The 15,745-nt window shown below is 39.6% G+C and overlaps 1 pseudogene; it reads right to left on the bottom strand.

The window, feature by feature from the left end:
- Window positions 1–1,305: 1,305 nt before the first annotated feature.
- LOC127188410 (D-aminoacyl-tRNA deacylase 1-like) overlaps window positions 1,306–15,745 on the bottom strand; it is a 103,152-nt pseudogene continuing 88,712 nt past the window's right edge.

The raw sequence follows: 15,745 nt of genomic DNA, 5'->3' as shown, positions 1-15,745 counted from the left end.
AGAAGGTATGTGAAGGCAGCCTCACTAGAGAGAAGGTCTAGAAGGCTGAAGGAACTGAGCCGGATCATGATGTTCTCTGAGGAGACAGAAGTCAAGAAGAAGCCTTGGCCCAAACTCTGAATTATCAACGGACATTTATATGACCCTCCTTATCAATTTAATGGTATGAATAGGTCACTTTGAAGCTATTCAGATAGGGGACTGTAGAGATGTCAGAAGACCAGGGTTCAGTTACCAGTGCCTATATCAGGCGGATCAGATCAAAACTTACTCTAACTCCAGTTCCATATGATCCAATGTCCTCTGCCTTCCGCAGGCAACTGTGCCCATGTGGTGCATATAAGCTTACATAGACACTCATACATATGCATAAACAAAAATGAATATTTAAATATATACAGATGAATCGCTGGACTAATTTATGACTTCCCCCTGTAAACTGTCTAAGAGTCCTACACAGTTGGGCCAAAACTTCCAGCCCTATTTCTGATTGTTATCAAAGTAGAAAGCTAGGGAAATGATCAGTGTGGTGTCAGGCCATGGCTTCTATCTGTGATACTTCTTGCTGATAGAAACTAATTTCCATAGGCCAATGCATGTTTCTGTCCTACAGGAGCTGTGCCATTTATAATCCCAATCCTGTAGACAGCAGTTACTTTGAATGACTTTTTCCCTCACTTCCTGTATCCCCTTTATGTTGATAATAATGCCCCTTTGGGGGCTCCTAGGATCTCAGTTTTCTTTTCTTTCTTTCTTTTTTTGTTATTTGTTCTTTTTTTTTTTTTTTTTGAGATTTAAGGTTTTATTATTTATTTTTAGAAAAATGGAGAAAATTTACAAGATGCAAAGTCTCATACAATATGTTATTGTTGGTTCCCTAACACCAGCCCTATCTTGTGATTCAGTGATGGAGACAATATGGACAGCAGGAATGTGCTGGAAACTGATCATGGATACACAGAATATACCACAACAGACTTGAAGACAGATGATGCTGGGCCTGCCGGCTCCAAAAGCAAGCAAAACCATGTCAGAAAGCAAGAAAACCGATGGACCTCTGTCCATGGGAAAGGCATGGGTGTGAGCCGATGAGCGTTCCTCCACCCCCACCAGACCACAGCAGTACGCAGAATGGAATGGTCTTTTGCCGTTTTTCAGGGGGATTCAGATTCCCAGTGTCTCAGTTCTGATTTTCTTTTCATGTTTGAGTCCCGAGTTCTTAAAGCAATGTAGGGGTTGAGCATCTTGAATGTTCCAGGATCCAGTTCTGCCCAATGGTAATTTGCTGAACTCCTGCTTCTGTAGCTATGGCTCCCGCTCCGAAGACACATCACCCTCTGCCCCGCTGCTAGCGCTGCAGTCTTCTTTAAGGGGTGGATTCCGTTCTTTGCTTGACTCATAAGGCCCCTTGGCTCTGGTCTTTTCTCTGCTGCTGTTTCTCCAGCTTTGACAGCTGCTTTGGATCAGAGCTAGCAGCACCAGGAGCAGGAGACTCCTGTTCTATAGTCACCGGCCCATCGTTCTGAATGTGCACCTGCATATAGGCACCAAACTTGCCATCTCTGACGAGCTCCCGTCTGCAGTTCTTGCGAAGCTGTTGTAGAAGCTATCAGCCTGCTCTGTGGACATTGCCAGGTGGAAGTCGGGCTTGTTTCCCCCTTGAGGACGCACTGGAGGGTGAACTGGCTGACACATAGCACCTCTTACTGCTTATCCATCACGCTCTTGGACCAGTGCTTCCCGCTCTCGTCCTCAAACACGTGAAGATTTAAAATCTTTCGAACCACGTGTTCCAGTTCCTTCTGGGAATCTTCCACGGAGATACTCCGTCCAATGGCACTGATCTGCTCTCCTCCCACTGTGATGCTAGCCCGGGTGGAGCGCTGCACCATGGCTTTCAAGGCGGTGGCTGTGATGACTTGGATTTCAGTTTTCTAGTTGCTATCTCCTTATATTTAACGCATCTCCCTAGCCCGGAGATGATGCCACACTGTCTATAACCTTTTCCAGAAATATCTTTTCCAGGACAGCCTCAGATTGTCATCTTTTCACTGTGAAAAAAATTGAGCACTATAAAAGTGAAGAATTTGCCCAGTCCATATGTGGTCAAGCCATAGGGAATTTGTGGCTTGGTGTCTCATTCAAACTGTCTTCTACCACCATCCAGGCTGAGTGGCAGGCACACTTGTTTAAACCCAGTGATCTTTCAGCTGAGTATACCATAGAGAGCGCTGTCATGATAACTTGTGTGCTCTGTTTGCCTCTGAAGAACCAGGCTTACTGGGGACAGTAGACAAAGAACAGAAAATGAATAATTTATATTTCACTCTCTTGCAGAGGCTCCCCACTGGGTTGCTTTCTAGGAAAAATATTTCTGGCTTGCAGGCTCAGCATGAGAACATGTGCCAAGCCCAGCCCACTGGCCCCCTCTTCACACTAAGATATTAACCAGATAGAAATAACAGGCTGCTGGGTTTGATTGTTGCCTTTGTATCTTGGTCCCTGGGAAAAGGAGATGCTTTCTATTAACTAGGGAAAAAAAAAACCTCTCCCCAGTCTGAGTGTTTATTTGTTGTCAAAATGATCCAGATGGTAGGTAGACAAGAGGGGTGCTTATAGCAAGACCCCCAGAATTCCTGTTTGATATTGCATGTGAATTTCCCTTCTGAGCTCAGCTGTAGGGTATTTTATGAATCTTGTTGCCTACCAGGTTCCATCTGCTAAATTATACACTCAAAATAGAGACAGACCTCGTAGATGCATCTATCTAATGTCATTTCTGTATGCTGTTATAAATTGAGATTTTTATAAATCAATAAATTGATTGATCTGTAGTACTAAATGAGATGTCCATTATTTTCTACAAGGAAAACTATATTGCTTAGAGAACAGTAGAACAGGGAAGCTCTAATTTATAGACCTGACGATCCTATGATCCATGGAATACAGTTATTGAGATCAGATGTGAGAATATGACCCAAATTCTGTCAAGCCTTATGCAAGTGGATAGTATGTCTTTGATTTAGCATTAAAAATCTCAACAACCACTGACTTTTATGGGTCTATCAGTTCCCTTTCTGCAGTGAACTCTGTGGTATTAGAGAGCAAACCACAGTGCAGCACTGAGAGCAGCATTGTGGAGTGAGCAAAGTGAGGAGTAAATCAGGATGACTACGAAGAAGCAGGATTGAAAAGGAAGATAGTAAAAAGAGAGGCAAGAGATAGAAAAGCAAAAGACAGAGATATATGATAGACAAACAATAGACACTTAGAGAGATGATATAGGTAGACGATACCTAGATATTTAAATAGATATTACATAGATAGATGATTGCTACTTAGATAGAGTATATAGATAGACACTTAGCTTATATCTAGAAGATGATAGATAGATAGATAGATAGATAGATAGATAGATAGATAGATGATAGCTAGATACTTCGTAAATAGATAAGATAGTGGATAGCTAGATACTTAGATAGTAGATAGATGAGATAGTTGATAGATATTTAAATGATAGATAGTTGAGATAGAAGGATAGATAGATAGATAGATAGATAGATAGATAGATAGATAGATAGATAGAGCTTAGTGTCCTTCAAATTAGTTGCAGCATACTTGAGATTTAAATTCCAGGACTTGTGCTGCCTGTGTCCCCTACTGCTTCAGCAAAGGTAGAATAACTTTTCTCTTAGTTTCTTTGTATATGGGCACATTGAATCTTCTGTTCTTGTCATCTGGTAAATTTTTTCCTTACCCTATTTAGAAAATTATCCTTGGGTCATACAAAAACGACTCTGATTGTAACTTTAGGCCTTCCAACTAATATAAATAGCATCTTTAACTTCCAATAATTTTAACAATAAGACTTTTCTCATACTTCTTTCCTGGAAAACATTAGTATACTCTCTGCTCACTGTTACTATTGGCATGCTCTTTATCAAAACAATGGCCATCTTAGATGTAATCACATTGTAAAGTCATCTTGAGACCATATTCACCGACTGAAGCCCTTTTTGGTTTGTGACATTTGTCCTTGCCTACTCTTGATCCTTGAGCCCCTCCTTCAAAGTCGTTTGTGTTTATTTGATTTTGCTTTTGAGATGTGTTCACCATACCATTACTTCTAACCTTAAGATGCTATTAAACCTTCATTTTACTTTTCATTATAGAGTGCACCCCTTGACAGGTGATTCCATGGAAAACTTCACTGTGCATCTGGTCATGTCTATTGGCTACATTTTAGCACTAGATAGTAAACTATTTCCTCAAAGCTTGTTTTTTATTATTTATTTGTTAATAGCAGAGGTGTACAAACCACAGCTATATTCTCTCTCTCTTCCACCCTGAGGTCTATGATCTTACAAACTAAGATCTGCAGCCTCCAGTCATTTAGTATTTAGTATGATGCAAAACCTCATGAGGTTACATATGAAAAAATAAGCTTCCTCTTAATCTGTAAAAACATTCACTGAATGCTTCCTTTTTGAATTACATCTCCATTATATCATAAAAGTCATGAATCAAAAGACCTGTTACAGTGGTGGCAATGGGAAATCTGTGTCTATCCTGACCTTGTACTCTTAAATTAGACAGTCGTCATTATAACCCCTGAACAGCATCCAATAAAAAAAATTGACGTTAGCTGCATGTATGACCTCCATTATCCTGCCTCTGTGGCTTTGCTTCTCTCCTTATTGTTGGCAATTGTGAATTTTAAGTTTCTGCCTACCTCTCAAGACTGCCGTTATTGTCTTCAATATTTCATTTTTACCACAACAGTTTAATAATTTTAAGTTATTTCTTACAATTCATTTGTATCATATTCACTCTCCATTCTTCCAGCTATCTCCTTCTAGATTCACTTCTACCCCCCCCCCCCCGCGCCCAGCCTCTCCAGGGATTGTAGCTACACTTACCTTTGGGTATAAGGTTAAGTCTTAGAATATAGTAGTAGATTATGCTAGACTACCAGTGTTGCTGTAGTAGATCTTTTTCTAAGTTCCATAATGTCCCTAGCAAGGGGAACCTGGCTAGTTTTCCCATGTCAGGCATGTTTTTCCCCATTTAGTGAGCCTTAAGTTGCTACCAAAAGTCAGAACTACTTCTTGCACTTTTAGGAATGTCTTGTCCTGCTGGTAATAATCGTGGGGCATAGGTGTTGCAGCTGGATAGCATTGTTCAATGGCTTCCCTTGACAGCGTGCATAGTATCTTCATGGAAGAAGAAAAGAGTCTTTTTTATCAGATGGTGTTCAAATCATATGAGTCCTGTGTCTTGAGTGTGCAGTGTCTTCACCAATGTGGTCCTACCACCAACCCCTTTGAGGAAACCAAGGGTTACATCAATAATCTATATTATTTGGCGAGTCACTTGGATTACTCTGACCAACATTTTAAAGTTTTGCTAATGCCTGGTATTGGAGTTTTTGTTAAAAGGAACAAGAGACAAATCACACTGAGGTTGTTTGATAAAGCTTCAAGGAATCATATTATTTTATATTTACCTAGAATCAATACATATAAATGTATGTATACACATGCACATATAATATATGATATATACATATAAAATATATACACATATATGTACATATGCATGTACACACATGCACACACACATATGACATATACACATTAAACTGTTTCTATTTGGGCTGACATTCCCGTGAGACTCATACTCTAACATAACCCATAGTATCAAACACAAGAAATCCTCTTGAAAAATAATCCATCAAATCTAGAGTATGCTGCCATATCCTTCTGAATGGATCCTTCAGCAGACACCTACTGGACCGTGGTTGGCCTACCAGGAGCCAGTGGGAATGGAGATTTAGTTGAAAGAGGCACAGGAATGTAGGGCAGTGGAAGGTATGGGGGAAGAACACCTAACACTAAGGATGTTTGAAAACCTATATGGAAACCCTACTATTTTATAAACTTCTTACACACAGAGAGAGGGGAGAGAAAGAGAGAGAGAGAGAGAGAGAGAGAGAGAGAGAGAGAGAGAGAGAAGAGAAAGAGAGAGACAGAGACAGAGACAGAGAGAGACAGGACCGGGAGAGATAGATAGAGAGAAGAGAGAGAGCTGAGGAGGACAGAGAGAGAGAGACTACGAGAGAGAATAGAGAGAGAGAGAGAGAGAGAGAGAGAGAGAGAGAGAGAGAGAGAGAGAGAGAGAGAGAGAAATTGGAGTAATCCTACATGTGGGATTATGATTCTGAGAGAAGACGTATATTTCAATGTAAAAATCCCAGTGTCAAGCATGGCAAGTCTTCCCCTTTAGTTGCTGATGAGACGTGTCCCATTGATACCCCCAAACTATAAATGCTATTGACATTATTTCTGGTTACCTGCCAGAACTTGAGGCTAAGACACTGTTGCTGAAGATACCACACAGATTGGTCACAAGATGCAGAAAAATCAAGCTGGTACTGATTAACTTTCATAGTGCTAGAAAGAGCTAGCTAGGTTTGGAACCATCTCACTCAGTAAAGGTTGGCATACAAATTTATGCCTATGATCGCAATAGTGCCATTAATTTTATGCGAGTAACAATTGCTTTCTGGTTGGATTTCAGGTCTACTCTATAGGATAAAGCATATGCCTAGTATTACAAATATGGACAAGAATCCATGAAGTATGAACTTACAGGCTCCAGAAGAGCACCCTCTACCCTCATCCTACCTAATATACATAATATCAAACTGCTCTCAGAATTTGTATCTGTACAGACTCTGACTTCACTAGAGACATTTCTTTGTGCAACACATAGTTGTTAAGTCACACAGAAATCCACAACAAGTTTTAGAGAAAAAGAGTCAATGGAATGCTCAGCTTCTAATGGGACATCTATGTCACCAAGCCCCCTCCAAGGCTCAGGAAGCAGTTTGGAAGAGGAGCCAAACAGATTGTAAGAGCCAGAGCTCAGGAAGAACAAGAACAAAATGGTGTCTTCTGGGCATAACAGGACCACCACACTCACGAACTAACAGCATCTGTGTTTGCCTGCACAAAACTTGCATACGATCAAGGCAATCAACATTGTAGTATTGAAGATGTTCAGGAGCCCTAACTCCTGACTGAGCACCAGAGGACAGTTTCTGGCCATTTATGATAGTCTTCTTTCTTAAACATTTTTTTTTGTCTCCAACTTTTCAAAAGATTTGATTTCCCTGCCTTTGATGCTAGTATACCCAGGAGTGTCCTTCTCCTTCCCTGGCTTAGTCTACTGTTGGGTGTTCATAGTATCCAGCTTGTGTTGTTCAGTTCCTAGCGTCTCCTCCTCTTGCTATTCTTCCTCTTATATTTCTCCTCCTCCAACAACAGCAGCAACAGCAACAGCAACAGCAACAGCAACAAAATCTGTGAAGAGGTGAAGAGAAACTAGCACCCTGTCTGCTACTCTGGCAACTTAAGAAACGAGCAGCAACTTTTTGCCCATGAGGGGCTATAGGTGTCTTAAACAAACAAGTAATTTTAGTTTTGATTTGTCTTTGACTTCTGAAAGGCTTGAATTATATTAGTTTCTAGGCAACAGAAAAAAAAAACCCATGTCTGCCACCAAGGAAGAACACAGGGTCAAGTCACAGATAGTTTATTAAAACAGACAGAGTGCTCATGCCTCAAGGCTTTGCTATAACCTAATGGAAGAATGAAAACTTATGGTTAGTAGGGTCTATGACTAAACATTTGGATTCTATTTCTCTGTATGTATGTGAGTGTGCATGTGTCTGCTTTTATATTTTATATAATTCCAGTAATGTCAGTTCAACTAAGAATAAAGGAAAAGGTCATGCTTTCATTTTGTTTCATGTACTGATTCTTAAGTACTTATCAAGTACTTATTTCATCACATAACTGCAGGGTTAACAAGAGAAATGAGATAGATGTAGCCCCTCTTCTCATAAGACTTGCCGAACAAAGTCTTCTATAGGGAAAAAGTGGTGAGGAAGACAGATACTCATGGGGAAAAGCATATATGGGTGATTGAGCATAAAGAAGAAAGTGACACCTGAGAAATCTTGGAACAGTTCCATTGGATACTCTGCCCCCAAGAGTTACCCAAGACTTGCCTCCTTTGAAAACATTCTTATTTAAGATCCATGAAAATGTTATTTGTGATTTTGTAATAAGCTTTATATTATGTTATGCACAGGTTCCATCTAAAATACTACTGACTTGAAGTCCACCTTCAGGTGCCTCAGTTAGAGATGACCTTATTATATTTTTCTTTTTCCTGTTTGTAATTAATTCCAGCTTCTTCTTCTTCTTCTTCTTCTTCTTCTTCTTCTTCTTCTTCTTCTTCTTCTTCTTCTATTTTGTATATATTTATATATGTTAATATGTATGCACATGTGTATAGAGGTGAGTGCCCAAATGTGTGGAAAGCAGAAGTCAACATTTAATGTTCACCCTATTGTGTCTAACTTTGTTTTGTGGACATGGTCTCTCATTGGAATCTGGAGTTCATTGATTGGCTAGACAAGGTATTCAGGTCCCTAGGGCTAGGGTCAAAAGTGCATCATGCCTGGCTTTTTTTTTTTAACATAGGTTCTGTATATCTGATTTCAGAGCCTCATGCTTGCCAGCAAGCACTTTATTGACTTAGTCATCTCCCCAGCTCTGCAAGTGCGTTTTGAAGATCATAATCAGCTCTGTGGCAATGAGTGTGTAATAACCAGCTCTAAAAATGTGTACACATACATATATTGATAGTTACACATATTTTCATGCTTATACATTTATTAAAACTTTTGTGGCAAAATATGTGCCATGTATACAACAGTAGCATATGCAATACTCTTTTCAGTGAATGACATAGTCTCAACTGTATTTCACTCTGCTTTTTGATCATTACTAAACTCTTTCATGCTTACCTGAACCCATTGGTATTAGTGATGCATAAGGATAGCTCCATCACGAATGTTGCTTGATGCTTCCATCTTATTAACTACTAAACAGAACATGAATAAATGGGCTCATGTGGTAGAGCTTTGCTTATCAATGAAGTATAAGGCTTGTTTACTGAAGTAAACAAAAGCTTTAAAACACTGAGAGATTGTTTATTCAAATAGCCATAGACCGCATGCCTTAGAAATACAATCTGTATTACTAACACTTTATTTATCTCACTCTTGTCTATTAAACAAACCAACAAATGAGACCCTGATTTGTAACCTGTACCCATTTCTGTGGGTTAAATACCCATATTGTGGCTCAATTAATCTGATAGCATGTTAAAGCAGAGGGAGCAATGATGTGCATCAGTTTTAATACTTCTGGCTTAGAGATACAAGAGCAGGAACGATATTTAATGTATGAAATCACTAGCAGTGAAGGGTCTTTTATGTTGATTATCTGATTTTAGTATGACTTACTTAAACTTACATCGTGTAATGTAAACTTTAACAATGGCTGTGTTTAACCACTTACCAAATTCCTATATATTTCATGACAGCTTTTTGCAAGTAGGATAAACTCCAACATACCGGTCCTGGTAGGTTTTGGTTTTAGCAGAGTGTTCTGGGTCTCTCTCTCTCTCTCTCTCTCTTTCTCTCTCTCTCTCTCTCTCTCTCTCTCTCTCTCTCTCTCTCCTCTGCATTTGATGACTTTAGCTGGCTTTTGTTCTGTGATCTCCAGAAACCAGACTTTTCTTGACACTTAAGTATAACATCCCTTAAAATCCCTGAAGCGAGCAGAAGGCTGGCTTTTCCTCCTGACCCAAGGCAGCAAGGCACAAGCCTGCCAGAGGGGGTGTTTCTTCAAAGCTGCAGCTCAAACTGCTTCATGGTGGTGCTTATGTGACAACTCCATTAGAAGGGTGTGTCACACAGCCATTAACCAGTCACATCTTAAGTGCAGCCCGCTGGGCTCAAATACCACTTTGGGAAGTAACAAATAATTTTGTGTTATTGGCATAGGTCGCTGCAAGCTTCCTCCTGCTTTAGCACTTGTTTCTACAGCTCGTTGCTGTTAAAAAAAGGAAACCCAGCATTAAACGTTTAATTCTGAAATATATTTTCTCAAGAGGTATTCATTTGAGCTCCCTGGATTTCAAAAGTATTTTTCACCCTTGCCTGTAATCGGTATCAGCCCTAAGCATCGCAGCCGCAGGCCACTGAAGGATGAAGAATGGGATGATTGCTCTGAAGAGTGGCTGATCACGGGTCTTAAGCAGTTCATCAGCAGCATCTACAGCAGAAGGCAAGTGGGGAAGCTATCTCCACTCCTCCGATGGCTAGAGGCTGTGATTGCTACTTGTCATCAGGAACTGTAACCGTGTGTGTGTGTGTGTGTGTGTGTGTGTGTGTGTGTGTGTGTGTGCGCGTGTGCGCGCGTGTGTGTGTGTGTGTGTGTGTGTGTGTGTTTCTGTGTGTATGTTCTGGGCACTAGAAAGCACTCAATGGAATTAGTAGACTCAATGTGCAGATTTGGTGGTTGAGAAGCGTATTTTGTCTCAAATCTGTTTGGAAGTGCAATTCTTTTGTTTCCTGGCTCTGGGAATCTACAAGATATTTCTTAGGTGACTCAGGGTGCTTGTCTGTTAACTAGTGAAAACATAGCCTTTGTGAATGTTTTATGAGAGTCAGATGCAATGCCATAGAAAGTGCCTGCAACAGTACATCCCACTGTTAGTAAATGTGTGAACAAATTCATCACTACAGTCTCCTCTTTCATTGATTCCTAGTTCCTTTTGTCAGGTGATAAAGGTTAAACTTCAAGCAGGTTTTAATATTTGCTTATGGAGTAGGTCACACACAAAGGGCTTCGGACAGTTCTCCTGGCCTAGGACTGTGCAGTAAGGCTCAGAATCCCTGGGAGCTTGTTAGGAATGAAGACAGTTGGGCAGTTACCATCTGTGAAGGTGGAGCTCAAGAACCTATGCTTACATAAGTTTTCCAGGTACTACTTAGCATACCAAGGGGTGAGAGGCAAGATCCAAGTTAACATAGACCAAAACTCCTTCTAATAAAGCACCCGAATTCTTACCTCAATTGCAAACTGAGGCCTCGTCCTGGAAGGTTACTAAAATGAAAAATGCTCATGAGTCCCAAGCTAGGAACTAGAACGTTTGTAGGCTAAAAAGCACTAAGAAGAATTTCTTAGCCCAATTTCACACTGACAAAAATATGTATTATGCTAGAACAGGCAGCACAATGAAAAGTTCATGCCTTGACCTCACTACCTGTTGTCTAGAACTTTACAAAATGATCAGGGCAAATGGCTTATTTGGTGGGAGGCAATTCTGGGAAATTATATTGATTTCTGACATTGATATTAGCCAGACAAGTGATGGTCCTAGTCTCATCTGTTCAAATCAAGCTTTAGGCACTAGCTTGCAGACTCTGCATTAAGTCTAACAACTTTAGAGATTTATACCATTTCAGTGGCTGATCTTGAATCTGGGTGCATTTGAGTTTGGTCTCTGCTATGCGATTACATACATGTGATAATCTACTCATGAATTATTTTTTCCTCTCATTGTCATCATCTTTTTCAGGAGAGAGGTTAGTACACACACACACACTTATATATACAAAATGTAAAGCAAAAATCTTATACTAATGACAACACTTCCCTTGACACAGTGTTGAATTCCTTGTAATCAATGTTTGAGTGGTCTCTGATATTCTACAGTCCCTAAAAGACTACCTCTTCCCCAAAACAACACACACACACACACACACACACACACACACACACACACACACACACACTCCCAGCAAAATAAGCATTCATTTTTGCTGTTCATTTGTAGTAAAGAAACATGGCTACAGTAACTCTTACTAAACACTAGTAAAGTAGTCCTATTATATTGTCAGTGTTGGGAAATAATAATGACATAATTATAATTACAAGATTTACTGTGTACCAGACAATGTTCCAACATACTGGAAGACTTTAAACTAAGAATAGATTCATTATCATGCTCAAGGGTAACTCAACATTGAGAATACAAAACCAAAATGGAGCATTCAGGAAATTGCTCTGGCTGTCAGGATGAAGATGGAGACATTAAGTAATATTGTTGGAAAGTCAAGTCCATGCTGAGAAATTTATTCAGAAGAGAGGTCAGAGACAAAGGGAATTTTGCACTGATTGTTTAATTCATAGTGTCCATTTCCTATAGAACTGTATTTGGTTCTGCTACCAGTCTTTCAGTCATTTTGGACTTCCAAAACAAAATATCACAGATTAGGTGGCTGTCTTAGAGTTTCTATTGCTGTGAGGAAACTCCATGACCCTGGCAACTCTTATACAGAAAAACATTTAATTGAAGCTGGATTAGAGTTCAGATTCCATTATCATCCTGGTGGAAAGCATGGCAGCATGCAGGCAGACATGGTGCTGAATAGGGAGATGAAAGTTCTACATCTGGATCCTCAGGCAGCAGGAACAGACTGACACACTGGACCTCACTTGAACATCTGAAACCTAAAGTGCACCCCTAGTGACTTCCTCCAACAAGGCTGTATTTCACAGTAGTTCCACCTCTATAGTTCAATGGGGGCCATTTTTCATCCAAACCATCACAGTGGCCTAAAGAACAATTTAGTCTCAAAGTCGTGAAGGTGATCGGTCCATGATCACATTTCTGGCTTCTCTGAGTCCTGGAGGAAACTTTGCTCCTGGCTTCCTTTTTCTCTGTTTCCTCATATAGCTTCTGCTCAGTGTAATGTGCCTTTCTTCTTATAAAGCTGCAAGTCTTCCTGAATTAAGGGCTTACTCCTCTGGATTCATTCACTTCCTCTGAAAGCCCTATTTCTAAACTATAGTTACACTAAAGGTTAGGGGGTCAACATTGTGAATTTGAAGAAGTACAACTTAATCCACAGTGGATTCTATGAACAAAAAGCATTATTAATTTGAAAGATGAGAAAAATTAATGCATAGAAATAGCAATAATGTGCTCATAACCTAAAATATGAGATTTGGTTAAGTATAGATTAAAGCCAAGAGCTCTGACTCCAGTGTGGGCTACCCACTACCCCTACTATCAAATGGCATTTTACAAGTGGAATAAAGTTCAGGAAGGATATAGGTGAGCTCCTGTTGACACATAGTTAGCCTGGCCTCTTGGATCCTGTTATGTGCAAATCTTTGCTATGTAGGCATGGCCCCTTTATGACTCTTCCTTGGACCCTGCCTCTGGTAAATGGTTGGTTCTATTGGGTGTGCTGTCGGTCTATAAAGAATTTGGTAGATCCTGGAAATTCAGAGTGGCCTTTTGTGTTTTTTTCCCCAGCTTATGACAGCAAGAATAAACCTTCCCACATTTTGTGTGGTTGCTACTAGGGTGGTTAATGAAACCAGTACCTCTCTGGTGGTATCTATCCTTCAGGTAATCTTTCTAACTGGTCAGATGTAACTTTTTCTTGTCTGTAGCAATAAATCCAACAATGAGACTCACAGATAGAGAACAATTTGTTCCTCCTATGGTATATCTGCAGAAAGTTTTCTTGCTTGTTTTGACAGTCCTTTTTCAGAGGGGACATAAGCAAATGTCTGTCCCCTCTTTACAGATCACTAATGAAAACCCAAAGGGCGAGTCTACTGAAGTCCTTGCAGCACCACTGAGTTCACTGGGCTTATTTACAGAGCACAAGTGAAAGGTTACAGGGGTGTAGGTGATCCCAAAACTGCTGTGCCACCAGAAAGTCTCATCCATAATTGGATGATGATTTATCTGTAGCCGTATATAAGGAATCCCTCCTTCTATTAATAGTCCAGAGTCTGTATACTACAATACCTCCTGAGATCATAAAGCCATGTGCACTTGGGGCAGAATTATATATAGTTGGCTGAGTAGTACATGGAGGAGAAACAGGAATCTGTGGTGAGTGTCCAACATCTCTTCCAACTCTTCCTTCTATGAATAGTCAATGAAGTGAGCAAACCCTGGGGTGGGTGTTCTTGTCATCAAGCTGCCTTGACGAAGATGATGGTTGTTATGCTTGGAGGATAGAATTTTACAACGTTGCTGTACTAGGAATATTGTAAGCAAGAACTCATCTTTAAAACAAATCTATTCAGCCTGGGAATACGTACATGGGCAGTGTTCACCTTGTCAGGAAGAATCAGCTCTGGCTGAGGAGAGAATCCATCACTTGGTGAGGTCACCCATGGCTATATCCTTCAGTGCTAGATGTAGACAGGGCATGGGGGGGGGGCATGAGGAACTAAGAATAAATCTCCTGCAAATAAACTTGGGAAAGGTACATATCAAATGAAAATCCAGGAAGAAGAATCACTGGCACTTTTTATTAGGATGGCAAAGACTATTTTTATTAACCAGTAAAACATTCAGTTTTGGTAAGATTACAGTAGAATGCTCTCTGAATTTATTTGTGTAGCCTTTCCTGAGGGTGATATAGCATCATGATTCAAAAGCCCAAGGGAACCTGCTCTTTGGAAAAATCCAGTCTACTTCAGAAGAGTATTAGAAGGAAATCATGTATCTGAACAAATATTTTTTATGAGTACAGCATTTATAAGCATGAAAACTGGAGTAGGAAAAGGCTAATAACAGCAGAGTCAAGTAATATACGACACATTATAAGTAAGAAATACCTATGGGTAAGACTCTCATCCAGTATAATTTTACCAATATGGGAAAATACCTCCATAAGTTGAATTATTAATCAATATGTTACCAGTTAGTATTTGCAGCCTGACTTAGTTCTGAATTCGTTGATGAGTGTAAAGTCCAAAATTTTACAGAGTTAAGTGCACAATAGTGGCTTCAGATTGCAGGTTTGTTTGTTTCATTTTTCAATTTATTTATTTAAGTATGTGTAATATTTTCAGGTGTTTCAACTGGCATATATGTGCCTATGTGTGAGGTTGTTAAGATCCAGTTGGTTCATCTTTTTGAAATAGAATTTTTTATGGAGACTGAGGTTCAATAATTTTAGGGTAGGATGGTTGGCCATTGATCTCTAGGGACCATGAAGTCTCTGTCTCCCTGAGCTAGAATTATAAGCACATATGACCATGCCTGGCTTTCTGTATGTGGATGTTGAAGATACAACTTGGGTTCTCCTGCTCCCAAGCCAAGAGCATTAACAACTAAGCCTTTCTCTATCTGAAACATATTTCTCTATCTCTGCTCTCACCTTTATAATATAAAAACAAATTTATACTAAGGTTATAGGAAGAAACAGCATTTAGAGATCAAATAGAAGCACAGACAATGGATCTAGGCCCATTCACCACCTCACCACCATCTCTGTTCTCCTGCCACCTTCCCTTCCTCCTCCTCTTTTGCACTCAGGATCCAGTTATTAACCATCTGTGACATTGCATGGCCATCTGATATGGACTATTAAAACATTCTGGTGACTGTACATGGCTTGGAAATGAAAAAGAAAACACATTTACTAAAAAGATGGAAACACAAGATAGCAAAGCATTATTTTTATGTTAGAAACAGCCATAATTTTTCACTCCTTTGTGTGCAAAAGAAATCCATAGTGAACACCTGAGCTCTGGCTAATGTTCACACAATAAGGGAGACAAAAATTAATAGTGTAAATTATATTTATCTCTGACTGGTATTTGTTCATATTACTTACACTAAGGTTTCCAGCTCAATAGTGAAGATATGTCTGGATTATATTAATATTAATATACAAATATATAATTACAATAAAAGATAATGTGTGTTATTGTGTGTATAACATTAATTATATTATATAATATTAATGTCTTAAATAAAATTATGTTTCAGGAACACATCTGAA

The sequence above is a fragment of the Acomys russatus genome, chromosome 4 (assembly GCF_903995435.1).
Source record: "Acomys russatus chromosome 4, mAcoRus1.1, whole genome shotgun sequence".
NCBI classification, from domain to species: Eukaryota; Metazoa; Chordata; class Mammalia; order Rodentia; family Muridae; genus Acomys; species Acomys russatus.
This window is presented reverse-complemented; position numbering and strand designations above follow the sequence as displayed.